We start from the raw sequence: 14,628 nt of genomic DNA, 5'->3' as shown, positions 1-14,628 counted from the left end.
ATTCTAGAACTCCTAAATCAGATACTTTATAGGTGGAGCCCAGAAATACATGTTTTAGCCAGCTCTTCAGGTGATTTTAATGCAAACTAAAATTTGAGAAGGGCTAGTTAATATCATTTCTACTCAGATTGTCTCTTGACCATATGATCCCCCGGGATATAAGGTGGTGAGGTCAGCCAGTTCCTGGAACAACTCTATTCCTCCTTACACAGAAGTACCCAACCTTACCCAGAATCTTTGGTCCACAACTAACCATCTCTAGCCAGCACTAATATTTCACAAGAAAAGTTATATTACAAGAAAATAAGTTTAAAAAGATACTAGAATTATTGAATTTGCTCAGCAGTCAACCCCATTTCATGTTTATTGCTTTAAATCTAAAATACAGTGCCAATTTTATTTTATATTGTGGATACTGTGGAATTTTTTTAAACCAAAAGCCTTGATAGAGAAAAAATTTTCAATAAAGGGGATATGTTCTGAAAGTAGGAGACTTGAATTTTTATTTTATTTCTGTCAAGTGCTGAGTGACTTAGGAAAAGTTTCAACTTCTTAAGATCAAATGAAAATAAAGGCTTGGACATTGAGATTACTTTGAGGCTTGATGGTTTCATTCTTTCAAATGTTAATATTTTGGGATTATAATTAAATTCAATAATTGAACATGAGTATGTATTAGGTTGTTTATTTTATGCTCTGCAAAGGTAATTCCCAGGAATTAAAAAAAAAAATTAGTCTAGTGGGGGCATCTGGGTGACTCCATCAGTTAAGCATCTGACTCTTGATTTCAGCTCAGGTCTTGATCACAGGTTGGTGAATTCCAGCCCTGCATTGGACTCCACGCTGGGTGTGGAGACTACAAAAAAAAAAAAAAAAAAATTAGTCTAGTGAGAAGGGAAAAAATTACATAAACAACTGAAAACAATACGTATTTAATATTATTGTCTTTTTATAAATTTTATATGTTTTAACTTACAAAAATTTCATGTATCAAAATAAATAATTGACAATTTGGAACTATTCCTGGCGGTATTATGAGGTAGACCAGAGAGCATTTATTAATTACACTTTTAAAGTTTTCTTGATTACTGAGGATACAGTAGTAAACAGGAATAATAATAATAATTCCAGGTACTGAAGATACAGTAATAGTCACTCTTTATTACTCAGACAATATTCTGGAAGCAAAGTACCTGGAACTATACTTAGCAGAGTCACATAAAATGCATACTTGTTAAATGAATGAAATACAGTGTTAAAAATGTTAAGGCCAGTAGTTTAGATATGATTCGAAGAGTGTCTCCCTAATAACTCCCTTAAGTGTTGTGGCCAACAATTTTTCATGACTTATATAACTATCAAAAACGTCATCTATGGCACCCACCAGTGTAAATAAAGAAAAATAATAACAGCTTAGAAAAACCTCTGAAATGTGATATCAGTGAATCGAATGGGCAGTGATTGTATGTGAATTTTAAAACCTTCTCCATGCATTAAATTAAAAAATAAATAAGCCCAATTTGCAAAAGAAAAGAAGAACAAGAGTAGAAAAATCCTGTTTGTGCTTATGAAAAGGCAAGATAAAGAAAATATATTTGACAGAAAAAGTATAGCTTCAATTAAAATATTTTTAAAAATGTAACTTCAATTAAAGAATAAAATGAAAATATATGAGTGAGCAAATTTGATTGAGGAATTTGAATGGAAATTTAATTCATTTTCTTACAAAAACCAAATCAAATCATTTTTTTCTTTTTGATCACTATCCATTGAGAACACTATGTTTCTTTTCGTATTTCTTTTCTTAATTTTAGTATTAAATATCCTTACAATTCAGTTTCCCCATTTTCAGAATAGATACCATAGGTCCTTTAATTTCCTCTCTCCGCTCATATTTCGTGTGTTCTTTGTTCTCATACTCCTGCACCTTCAAACACTATTAAGTGGCAGAAAATGAGCTATTTAGAAAATGAAAATAAAGTTTATCAGGATATTTTTCAGGATACTATACATATTCTTAATAACTGTTTCTTTTTTTTCAGGGAATTTTGACTTTAATATAATATAAGCTTTTGAATTAATTGGAAGTACAGTCGAAAGGTCATCCTGATGTTAACCCAGAAAATCTCCAGGAGAAAAGGCATATTTTTTTATTGTCTACTAAGACCAAGAAATCTTATTTCAACCTTGCTAAGCTCGGCATGACAATCTAACATGCTGTGCCACTCTGATTTATCCAAAAAAAAAAGATCTTTCAACTTTTAAAAATTTTCTTCTGATTGTTTGGTTATAGGATGAAAAATTTCTGGGGCTATGGTAGACAAAAGAAACAAATTATGAAGCTGTAACACTAATTACTAATGACAGGAAGGCAAATGACATTCATATGGAAAAATATTTCTCCTCCTGAAGTACTTAAAAATCATCTATTAAAGATTACTTCGATTCATGATACAATTCACTTTTTTTCGAGAGAGAGTGCGCGTGCATGTGGGAGAGCGGGGTGGGGGTGGGAGTGGGGCTCGGTCTCACAACCCTGAGATGATGACCTGAGCCAATATCAAGAGTCAGATGCTTAACCAACTGAGCCATCCAGGTGTCCCAAGATTCAATTCAATTTAATTCAAGATTGCTTCTCAAGGATAACACAAGAAAATAACAATACATTCATATTCATATATATATATATATGCATATATATATATATGGTTGGACAGTTTAAATTCTATCTTTATAGATAGATATTTTATAGATATTCTATCTTTAAACTGTAATACATTAAAAAGTTTCTCATCTTCAACATATTCTAACTAATTAAACATATTCTAGCATAATATAGCATAACATATTTAGTTTATAGTCTGTACGGTATCTTTCCAGTTTTTTAGTCTCTCAAAGAAAATGAGAAAGATCATAAATCTGTAAGCAGAGTCCTCTCCAAATAACTACATTGTCCTTTATGATTAAGAATAATATTCTTAAAGTACATGATCCAAAGTGAACTTGAGAATTAATTAAAAAATTGAAAAGTAAAAATGAAATTTGAAAATAAAATTTAAATTATCTGCAAAATTACCTTATATGCAGAAATATGTTATGAGATGCCAGCTAAGGCCACTTCACTAAAAGTCAATGATTGTAGAGGATAAAAATTTGGCAATTATCAACACTACATCAAAAACTAATGACGTACTGTATGGTGACTAATATAACATAGTAAAAAATAAAAAAATATTAGCAATTATCAGGCTGCTATTTCTTCTTATTTTTTCTTTAAATGGTTGATATATGTTAACATATTAGTGTTCTCAAACTAAATATACACATTTTTCATTATAAAGTCCCTTGTAAAATTTGACAATGTATTAATGCTGTTTGAAACCAAATTAATGCTATATCAAAAACAAACCCCTCAATTTTAAAAGAACAATATTTAAATGATAGGTTATAGTGACAGTGCAGGCTTTAATAACACTGAGTGAATATTTTAAATTCTATCTGGTGACAGCTATGACCAATGGTTATGAATTCAAAATTGATTACTTTTCTTGAAATAAATGATGCAATTTCCTATGCTTAATTTTTACAAAGATTGCATCGCTTATAATGGAGGAATGCTCGTTTGTATTTATTCTCTGCGAGTTTAGCGATGGTTCCAGACTGTCTCCACACTGTCATTTGTTCACATATCCATGGCAACAGCTTGGTTTGCCTCTGAACCGTATTCAGCTAGAGCCACAGAGGTGCAGCGATATGAACAAATCGCATGCAGTGTTTTTGGCGGGTTGTCAAGATAGCTTACATGTTTCAGGCATTTTCTACTGTATTATATAATGTCTCTTAGACATTATAGAATTAGAGATTCCCAATGCTGCACCATTTAAGACCTCCCTATTCACTGTTCTCCCTCAAAATAGACATTAGCCATCATCTGCTTAAGAAAACTGGACTTATGTCCAAAGGAAATGCCATGCCCTCATTTATACTCTCCATGTGCTCTGTAAAGGCTTCTTTCAGAGCATCTATAGTGATTCATTGAATCGATTTATTCATCTTGCTTACTTTTTCACTTTTATTGAGATATAATTGACATATATCACCATATAAGTTTAAAGTGTTATCTTACTAATTAACTTACGATATCTATTTCCCTCATGTAGACTCATGTGCCCCATGACCTGACTTTTACATATTCAGCTCCTGGCCCCAAACCTAGCACATCTAGTCATTTATTTAACAACTATGTGTTAAATGCCTACTTGGAAGTAGAGTAGAGTGGTGGTTAAGAACTCATTAGTTGTGTGATTATGGGTGCTTGTTTTACCACTCTTTGCCCCGTTTTCCTCATTTGTAAAATGAGTGTAATATAGCATTTATCTTGCAAGGTTGTTATTGGGATTAAATTGTCAATGAATGTGAAGTGCATAAAGTCAGCTGTGCACAAAATGCATAAATGTAAGCTATTGGTATTACTACTGCTAGTCTGGAACTATTCTGGGCCTTGGTAATGTAACAGTAAACAAAAATAGCAGGAGTGGAGGGAGACAGATTAAATAAGTAGCAGACAATTTAGATAATTTTAATTGTAATTGAGATTGCAAGGACAATGAAACAGGGCAATGTTATAGAGAATTTGGGGGAAGCAAAAATAGATTGGGTAATCAAGCAAGGCCATTCTGAGGAGGTGAAATCTGAGTTTATACCCGAATTATGAAAAGAATCAGCTGTAGAAAATTTGAACTGGAAGCAAACTTTGCATATACAAAAAATAGAAAGAAGTTCAGTATGTGTGCAGCTAGATAAATGTTTATTTGAATGAATTATTAGAAGACTGAATGCATTATCCTATTTGAACATATTCAAATGCAAACCCAAAAGAGATCTCCCAACATTTGGTTTATATTTTTTATGATCAAATGCTATTGTCTATTAAGAATTCAGAAAATACTATTTTTAAAATTTCTGAATCTGAACAATGTAAATTGGTGTAGAATAGTACTAATTTCCTGGATATTTTTAAAGTAATATTGTCTGACAATTATTGAAGGTTTAACAAGAATGTTCTAAACTCATACCAATAAAGTGAATTCTCAAAACCAACTTCTTTTTTTTTTTAAACATTGTATTTTTATTTATTCGACAGAGACAGAGATAGAGACAGCCAGCGAGAGAGGGAACACAAGCAGGGGGAGTGGGAGAGGAAGAAACAGGCTTATAGCCGAGGAGCCTGATGTGGGGCTTGATCCCATAATGCCGGGATCACGCCCTGAGCCGAAGGCAGACGCTCAACCGCTGTGCCACCCAGGCGCCCCTCAAAACCAACTTCTGAGTATAAACATCTTATATCATGAGGCACAAAGAAGTTCCACAGTAGCCGAACTGTGACAGGAGCCGAGATGCCCTTCAACAGATAAATGGATAAAGAAGACATGGTTCATATATACAATAGAATATTACTCAGCCATCCGAAAGTATGAATACCCACCATTTGCATCAATATGGACAGAACTGGAGGGGATTATGCTAAGTGAAATAAGTCAAGCAGAGAAAGACAATTATCATATGGTTTCACGCATATGTGGGGCAAAAGCAATAGCATGGAGGACATTAGGGGAAGGAAGGGAAAACTGAAGGGGGGATATCAGAGGGGGAGACCAACCATGAGAGACTATGCACTCTGGGAAACAATCTGAGGGTTTCAGAGGGGAGGGAAGTGGGGAGATGGGTTAGCCCGGTGATGGGTATTAAGGAGGGCACGTGTTGTAATGAGCACTGGGTGTTATATGCAAATAATGAATCATGGAACACGACATCAAAAACTAATGATTTACTGTATGGTGACTAACATAACATTAAAAAAAAGAAGAAAAAAAGGAGTTAAGTAACTTGCCCAAGGTCTCAAATAGAGTAAGTTGCAGAGCCTGAGCTAAACCTTACCAATCTGTTCTTAGCAACAGTAGAAACCTATCCCCCTGGCAAATTCAGATAAAAGTGACTCTTCCGACTTCATACATTAGAATGGTTATTTATTTAATTTGGTATGATGTGTACTTACATGTACGGACATGAGTGTTTTCCCTCAGAAAAAGTCATCGGCATATATTTAAGGTCACATTGTGAAACCCATGAGGATTGGTGCCTGTGGTACCAAGGATTCTCTGACAGCTTTCTGAATCCTCAGTCAGGATGGAGGGATCTGAGCACAAGCCCCTGTAGTGAGGTGGATGAACTTGCCCTCTGGGTTGTCAAGTGGCAGGGCTACAGCTGACAAACTGAGCCACCGTTCTGTTTCTTTGCTGTGTCAAGTTCAAAACCGATGAACCAAGAATGGGGCTCATCCATTTCCGAAGAAAAGGGTTCTCTGCTTTTTTTTTTTTTCTTCTTTTTTTGGTCTCCCAGGATAAATATTTCTTGTGGCACCTGTGACATGGTTATAGTCCTTGTAGGTCCGCAGTCAATAGAAGGGGTTGATGGATGACAATGGCCAACCGACTGGACAGACCTCCCCCAAAGCTCACAGAGGCATGCCCTGAGAGAGCCAATGAATCTCTCTATAATCTTTGGTTAATGGTCAATCTGAAGCTTTTTCTACCAAAACAAATAAATATATGTCTAGAAAAACTCATCTTGGTTTTCATCTGGGAGACATGTTAGGCAGGGGATGATGCATAAGGTGTGAAAGGGACAATGTAAGGGGATAGTGAAGGCCGAAAGACGATGTGCACCTTGCAGGGAACCAGCAGTAACAGAGCCAGAGGCAGACACAGGTTTTCCCCTACATTTTGAGAGTTCGCACTGTACCACGTCACTTTTATAAAGGACCTACTTAGTGCCCGTTTTGGCTAAACCGAAAGAAATCTGAAGAGGATTTTCACAGTCATCAAAGAAAGGCGAAAAGCAAAAGTTGTGTTCAGCGCCAGCTTGTACAGAGGCAGTGGCTGTGGCCCCGCCAAGCTCCTTCTCTGGGAACTACACTCAGCATCCTGAGTCAGCATCAAGCTCCATGGTTCTGAATTGTGTGTGTAAGTATCTGTGCTTTATCTTGATTTATTCTGTGTATCCATTAGCAAGACGTATCATCCTACAGCATCAGAAAAACCTAAGAGAGGTTATCTTGGGGGGGTCTGGGAATGCTCAAAATTTTTCCTATATAAATTAATGGTAATTGCCTCTTAGCCTTATGCTACTTTGGTTTATGAAAGGTTTCATAGGAATGCATTTCTTCTGGATACTGGGGGAAGCCTGTACTAGGACAGCTGCTTATGAACTGGAGAGTTCGTTTTTGAGGGGAAGGGAGGGAGCGTGTGTGGCCCTCTTAAGTTTTGTTTTCTTTTTTCTTTTCCAGAATAACAATGAGATTTTCTCCCAATCTAAGAATCTAATTTAGTGAAGTACATTATTTCTAAACATGGGACAATAATAGCAAAATAACAAAACAGCAGTGATAACAACAAGGCAATAGTAACTACTGGACTTTACATGATAGCTGAAATAGCTGAATTTGTAAAGATCCCTGACCCTAAGTAGATACTCATGGTTGATAAATATTGCTGTTGTTGATGTTGTTAGTTGGGGGTCTGTTATGAACATGTCCTATTTATTATCGCAAGGCATTCTTTTACAATGTACTTTCTATTTATTTTCTCTAATATAGTCATAACAGACTTATAAGCAGAATCAATTGCTCATCATTTAGCAAATGGAATTAAGGTTTAGAAAATTAAATTAACAAACTAAGTTGCACAGGCAGGACTTAGATTGTCTGTGTCCAGAGCCCAAGGTCATTCTCTTACTTTGCATCGTAAATGTTTAGCAGAAGAGTGGGTTTCTAATTGATATAAAGGCAGAAAATGGAGGAGTGAATGGGTGGGAACTAACGCATAAATAGGCTAAAAATTCATTTTTCTGTTAATCCACACTTTTCCTTCTCTTGGCATTATTTCTAACTTAAATATGCACAAGATTTCCAGTTTTACTTTTAGGACTTCGGCGATTTGAAGTGTCCTCATAAATTATGGGAAACATCGACCTTTAACAATGATCCCTTATGCTATCTTTCACAATAAAAAATTATGGTAATAAAACCAACAAATGAGAAACCATTGAAAAGGGAAATAGGCTTACAAGTTATTAGTACCTAACTCACAGGGTTTGCGTCACAATTATTATCCTATAGGAAAATTATGAGACTTACAGACGGCTTCCACAATATCCACCATTTGCTATTTAAATCGCCTAGTCTTGAAATCTGTTATAAAATAAAACACTTCCAGCAATTGTCAAGACATAAAAAGTTTCCTAGGTTCATGATATGTTATTCATGGTATGAGTTTTCCAGAATTAATGAGGAAGTCGTGAACTTCTTGGTTTGTTGCTCTGACACAGCTGAGGGAAAATGCTGGGATACAATGAATGGGCACTCAGCCAGCAGACCATTTCCTAATAAAAACAGTCAGCATTGTGCCGTAAACATATGAAAAATAGCTTATAAAACACCACGCTAGAACATACTGAACGAAAGGAAACAGAGGATATGATATTTTTTGTAACATCCCCATTTAAAAATAAACATTCTTTGTTTTGGTCACCAGGATAATACCTAAAATAGTTTTGATAATCACCGTCTGTATTTATGTCACTTGTCCCCTTGAGTACCAGATAGGGTAGCCACATAAGGCAAGGCATTTAAAACATAACCTCAATAATAGAGCGTTGTCAGTTTTAAAATACTCTTGTTTATCGGCCTTCGGGAAATTATTATTTTCAGCCAACTTACGTACTTACTGAAATGGGAGTAAATAAAAAGAAAAAGAAATTCTGGAGGAACTTAGCACAGAAAAGCACACAACGTTTAAATGTAATTAGGAGTCAACACTCACTGAGTTTCTATTTCATGCAAAATATTACAATTAAGCATAGTGTTATTTAAGAATTATAACTTTCCTACTCGGAAAAGAAGTGATACACTTCATTGAAAAAAATGATTTTACAAAAGGAATACACTTTTTGGAAATGACAATGTAACTGCAACTGCCAGTATCTTGTTACAAATTATTTTCAGTCCTACATGCAGGTCTCCCCTGTGCTATCCCAAAATAGAGCGTTCCTAGGAAAACTTTCAAGCATGAGGCAAAGAAGTTACCACTAATTTATACGGAAGAACTTCTGAGCATTACCAGACCTAAAAAATAACCTCCCTTAGGCTTTTCTGATAGCGTGGGACACATCTTGCTAATGGATGCACAAAATAAATCAAGATGAAGCCCAGATGCTCGCAGATACAGTTCAAAGCTGCGGAGTTGGTGCTGAGGTGCTGAGCACCGTTTCCAAGGAAGGAGCTTGGAGGGGCCGCGCTCGCTGCTTGGGATGCAGGCTGCCTCCAAAGGCTGGCGGCAAAACAAATGCTAAAAGCTGCTTTTGCTTTTCACTTTTTTCCGTAAAAGCCAAAATCCTCTTTGGGTTTCTTCTAGTAAGCAAAGAACCAAATTAGTTAGCAAAGGTACTAAATATAGGTCTTTTGTAAAAGTGAAGCAACATAATGCTAACTTTTGAAAACGGGGTGTGTGTGTGTTGGGGGCAGGGTACCTGTAGTAATTTTCCGTAGAAAGCCAAAGCAACTAATAGGGTGTAAGAAACAGAAACCCACCAGCTAATTGTTATTGTATTACAATATTGTATTGTTGTCGTTTTAGCTTGTTATTTTTGTTATTGTATCTGAGTGACACACACAACAGATTCACCAGTCATTTTAGGTGTCAACTTAGAAACGGTAATAGCTTTGGAAGCACATTCATCCATTCAGAATGTTTGGGAGGGCTTTCACAAAGGGGGCAACACTTTTATTAGCCTTAAAGGGGAAACTGAAGTTTTCTGGGCAGGAGAGGAAAATGGACATTCCAGTGAAAAGCCTTCCAAGAGGGGCACTGGGTGGCTCAGTCGTTGAGCCTCTGCCTTCGGCTCAGGGCATGATCCCGGCGTTCTGGGATCGAGCCCCGCATCAGGCTCTTCCGCTGGGAGCCTGCTTCTTCCTCTCCCACTCCCCCTGCTTGTGTTCCCTCTCTCGCTGGCTGTCTCTCTCTCTGTCAAATAAATAAATAAAATCTTAAAAAAAAAAAAAAAAAAAGCCTTCCAAGAGCTAAGTCTTCAAAATGTGAGATTTGGTTACACTTTGGGAGATTGTGGCATAAAATTGTGGATTGGGGAGGGAGAAGTAAATTGAAAAGGTTAGTTGGGATTTATTTTTCTGTTAAAAGTGAAAGCAAATTCAATCTCAAGTACCTTTAACTGAAAAGATATTTAGCTTATGTTCTTGACAAACCTAGGGTTAGATAAGGGTAAGTAAGCTTTCAATCTCTTCTCAATTCAGAGCCTTTCTCAACTAGCAGGATTCAGTTTCTTTGCATTGCTCAGCTCTGGTTCTTGTCTGTTGAGTTCATATTTTGCTAGACACACTCCTTACCATGGTGTGCACTTTCTGCCCTATGTTTCTTCCCGGTTCAAAGCTGGAGGGAAAGAGAGGAAACCCTTTTTTTTTTTTTTTAAATCACTCCCATGCTTGTCCTATAATTCATTCTGATTGGATCCATTTCATCAGGTTCCCACTTCTGATCCAGTACTGCAGAGTACTATTGGCCAAGTGTATGGTGATACTCCACTCTGAGCTGAGGATAGAGACCCCCTTGAAAAACTGAGGTTATGGGTCATGGCAGCTGAAAAACAACAAAGATCCATAATAGATTGTCCTTTTGGCCATCTATCATAAAACAGCCTTATCCTTGTTGCCAGTTATTGTATCCAGGTCCAGGTCTATGCCTCTGGTTAATTTCAATTCTTATTCATGTAGTTCTTCATGGTCCGGCAAACTAACAGGAGAGTTACCTCTATACAATAACCTATCATTTGCAAAAGACAATGACAGAGGAAAGAAATATTTGCAAAAAACTTCTGTTGGGTGGGTCAAATGAGAAATAAAATACAGTGGCCAAGAGTCCACTAATACCTGGCTCAAAAAAAAAAAAAAAAAAAAAAGTAACAAGGGTTCTTTGCCCTGTTTGCTCTGGTGCTAGAAGGAATTGTTTTGTCAGTAACTCTGAATCAGTTGGCCTGATTCTTCTTTTCTGGGTGGTTTTCCTTATTTATTTGTTTGGGGTTTTGTTTGTTTGTTTATTTATTTGGTTTTTCTTGTGTTTTTTAATTCTCAGTGGTCAAATGGGAGATGTACATGTGGTGTATGCCCCACCCCCTTCCACAGTGATAGAATTAGGAATTTGGGATATGTCTTAGAGATTGTAATTATAGCCTATTGTTTCCCAGTGCGGATGGGACAACACTCTAAAAATTTAAGTGGGCTTTCGATCTATGTGTTCTAAACAACTCCATGGTCTCCTACGAAAGACCAGAAATCACTTCAAGTGAGTCTTTTTTTTCTTAAAGATTTTATTAATTCATCAATTCATTCGTTCATTCATTTGGGGGGGAGGGGCAGAGAGAGAGGGAGAGAGAGAATCTCCATCAGACTCCGCATCCAGTGTGGAGCCTGACTGGATGTGAAGCTCGATCCCACAACCCTGAGATCATGACCTGAGCTGGAACCAAGAGTCAGACGCTTAACCCACTGAGCCACCCAGGCGCCCCTTCAAGCAAGTCTTTGTATTAGAACGAGGTCCCATATTTCTGTCTCAATACCTTCCAGGTACATTGCTCTGCCCATCCCCTTCATCTAATTGTCTCAACCTTGCTTCTGACTTGGGACTATTTACCACACTGAGTGGGGCAGGAGATAGAACTGCTCTGACTCTTGCCCCCAAGTACATGTTATGTGGTATCTTTCAGGTGGGGTAATCATCCTCTTTTCTAAGTGGTTTAAAATAGGAACTTCTTTGGAGGAACCTGGCTTCTCACAGGCTTTAATATTATTTCCTCCTATTGTTCCTACTTCTCTGCTTTTGCTGGCAGTAACTTTAGTTTGGAAGAGAGAATTCAGCTTTGTAATCTTTAAATTTCTCAGTGACCTTGAATAGGTCTTGGGGAGAAAGGTATTTCTCAGTAAAGCCACATTTTTTTTTTCCTGGCTGCATTTAAGTGAACCAATTTCAACATAAGCTTGTCTTTTTCTTATAGGACTTAGAGAACCATAGGAACAAGAGCCACATTTCAAAATCTCACATTTTTCATATCGAGATCAGGAATGCTGTTGCCTCAGTAAGGATAAGTTCTGAGCGCCAAGCTAAAATGGGATGTGTATTTACCTATTTCTACCCTCTACCACCAAATTACGAATACTATTATCTGCCCCTGATCAGAAGCGTGAGAGTTCTCCCCTCTCCTTGATTCTGTCAATTTTGAATTTGGTGTCAGCTATTGGCAATGTTCCGTTCTTAGGGCCAGCTCTCCATCTTTTGATAAGTGAGAGAAAATACAATCCACAGTGCTTTGTCACAAAGAAAGTGTATTAATTCATAACTGAAAAGTCCAGGACTTGCTTGATTTGGGGGATGTTAACAGGATCAAGTTTTCTTTTGTTCATGTTTCAGATTCATGTTTTTTGTATTGATTATTTATTTATTTGAGAAAGAGAGAGCATGACCCCAGAGAGAGGGGCAAGGGGAGGGGGAGAGAAGCAGACTCCCTGCTGAGCAGGGAGCCCTGACTCAGGGCTCCATCCCAGGACCCTGGGATCATGACCTGAGCTGAAGCCAAGAGTTGGTGGCTCAAATGACTGAGCCACCCACACACCCCTTGATTCCTTTTTTAGAGGGTATGCTGGTTTTGTGCCGTTTTTGCTAAACTGGAACCACAGTTCTTTTTTCTCTATGATTCTGGATTAGGGTTTGCCACAAGTGAAATGCAGCAAGACTTAGAAAGTGGAAATGAGGGGCTCCTGGGTGGCTCAGTCGTTAAGCGTCTGCCTTCGGCTCAGGGCATGACCCCAGAGTCCTGGGATCAAGCCCCATATCGGGCTCCTCTGCTGGGAGACTGCTTCTTCCTCTCCCACTCCCCCTGCTTGTGCTCCCTCTCTCACTGGCTGTCTCTCTCTCTCTCTGTCAAATAAATAAATAAAATCTTAAAAAAAAAAAAAAGAAAAAAAGAAAGTGGAAGTGAAGCTGTAGGCATTAAGCTTTGAAAGTCGGTGTAGGATGCCAAACTATGTTGACTGCCTATGTGGATTTGTTTTACCTTGTTGATATGGGACAGCCATGTGGCCTGTAACTCTTTTATCACCTGCCGCACCTCATCCTTCAGCTTCTGCGGGTCCAGGTAGAGCACATGTGCAACATCATTAAGAAATGCATCAGCTTCTTCATCCTTTATTCCATATCGCTTCTAGTTGTTCCATTCCCTGATCACACCCTAATAGTATAGATAGGTTCTCTTTTTGTATTCACAGTATGACAAAAGTAACTTCAGCTGACATCTCCCCAAGTTCAAGTCCAGTGGAAAAGACTTGTGTCTTTTTTAAGTTCAAGGATTCTTATTGGATCACCTTGGGTCATCATTAATTTTCTATCAATGTCTGTGACCAAGAAGAGAAAACTGTGCTTATTGGCTAAGCCTGTCCATATTCCCACCCTTAAATTATTCACTGTGGTCTAGGGAATTCAGTGTATTGATTGGCTAGTTATGAGTCACATGTTCCTTTTCCAAAAAAGTGGGTGCACTGAATGAAGAGGGGTTGATTTCCAAAAGACTTCAAGATGTTGCAACCAGAGATATAGAGAAAACACAAAATGTTCATTACAGGGTGGACTACAACCTGTGGTGGCCTTAAAGATCTGGACATATTTTATAGTAATGGAGAGTCATCAAGAATTTCTAAAATTAGGGGACATATGTAATCCAATAGACTCCTCAAGTGTTGAGATCAATATTTCATTTGATTTTGTTTTCTCCACTCTAACATTGTGTCTACAACACAGCGGTTGCTCAAAAAATCATCATATTGTTGAATAATATGACCTATGTTTGTGAAAGATGGTCAGATACTATGTGGAGTATCGAGAAGTGGGAAGTAATTGAGCCAGAATTATGGATTTGTCTGGATAATAGATCCAGATGGAAAGAGAAGGACACTAGGCTGGAATTCTGGAATATACCAATATTTAAGGGCCAAGGAAAACGTGAAGATAAAGAAGAATGAGAAACAGTAAAAATGTATAAAGAAAACTTGAGCAAGTTTTTCTTTTTTTGTGACTTCATTAGACTAGTACTGGACTAGCACTCAGGGAAACTGAATGTTTATATGCTTAAACAATTTTTGAACACATTCATGGTAGTGCATGGCTCAGAACAAATAAATGAAAAATGGATTTTTTAACAGGAAGGAAGTTGGAATTAATAACCAATAAAAACAACTTTAATGGCAGGAACTGAATAAAACGTGTCTGTTCTTAGGGAAAAAAAATATAGGCAGATTTGACAGTTTATCCAAGTTTATCATAGGATGACCGTATGAGTCCAATTTTTACTAAGTAACATTTTGGGACACTCCATTTATTATTTATCAGTAACACTTTAAAATGTCTCCTAACAAGAAACACAGATATCATACATAAATCTGCTATTCTTTCATAGTTACTTCTGACTTTTAGAGTTCATCTTTTTAAATCAGTTCCTAAGTATTCATTTAGC

The 14,628-nt window shown here is 37.1% G+C and overlaps 1 long non-coding RNA gene across 1 annotated transcript in view; it reads right to left on the bottom strand.

Moving 5' to 3' along the window:
• Positions 1–821: 821 nt before the first annotated feature.
• LOC103658058 overlaps positions 822–14,628 on the bottom strand; it is a 52,560-nt gene continuing 38,753 nt past the window's right edge. The window contains exon 4 of the long non-coding RNA XR_567036.1: positions 822–856. This is a non-coding gene — a long non-coding RNA (uncharacterized LOC103658058). The remainder of the gene's footprint in view (positions 857–14,628) is intronic.

Source organism: Ursus maritimus, unplaced genomic scaffold, assembly GCF_017311325.1.
Source record: "Ursus maritimus isolate PB19 unplaced genomic scaffold, ASM1731132v1 scaffold_11, whole genome shotgun sequence".
Taxonomy (NCBI): domain Eukaryota; kingdom Metazoa; phylum Chordata; class Mammalia; order Carnivora; family Ursidae; genus Ursus; species Ursus maritimus.
The sequence above is the reverse complement of the archived record's forward strand: the minus strand, read 5'-3'. Positions and strand labels throughout refer to the sequence as shown.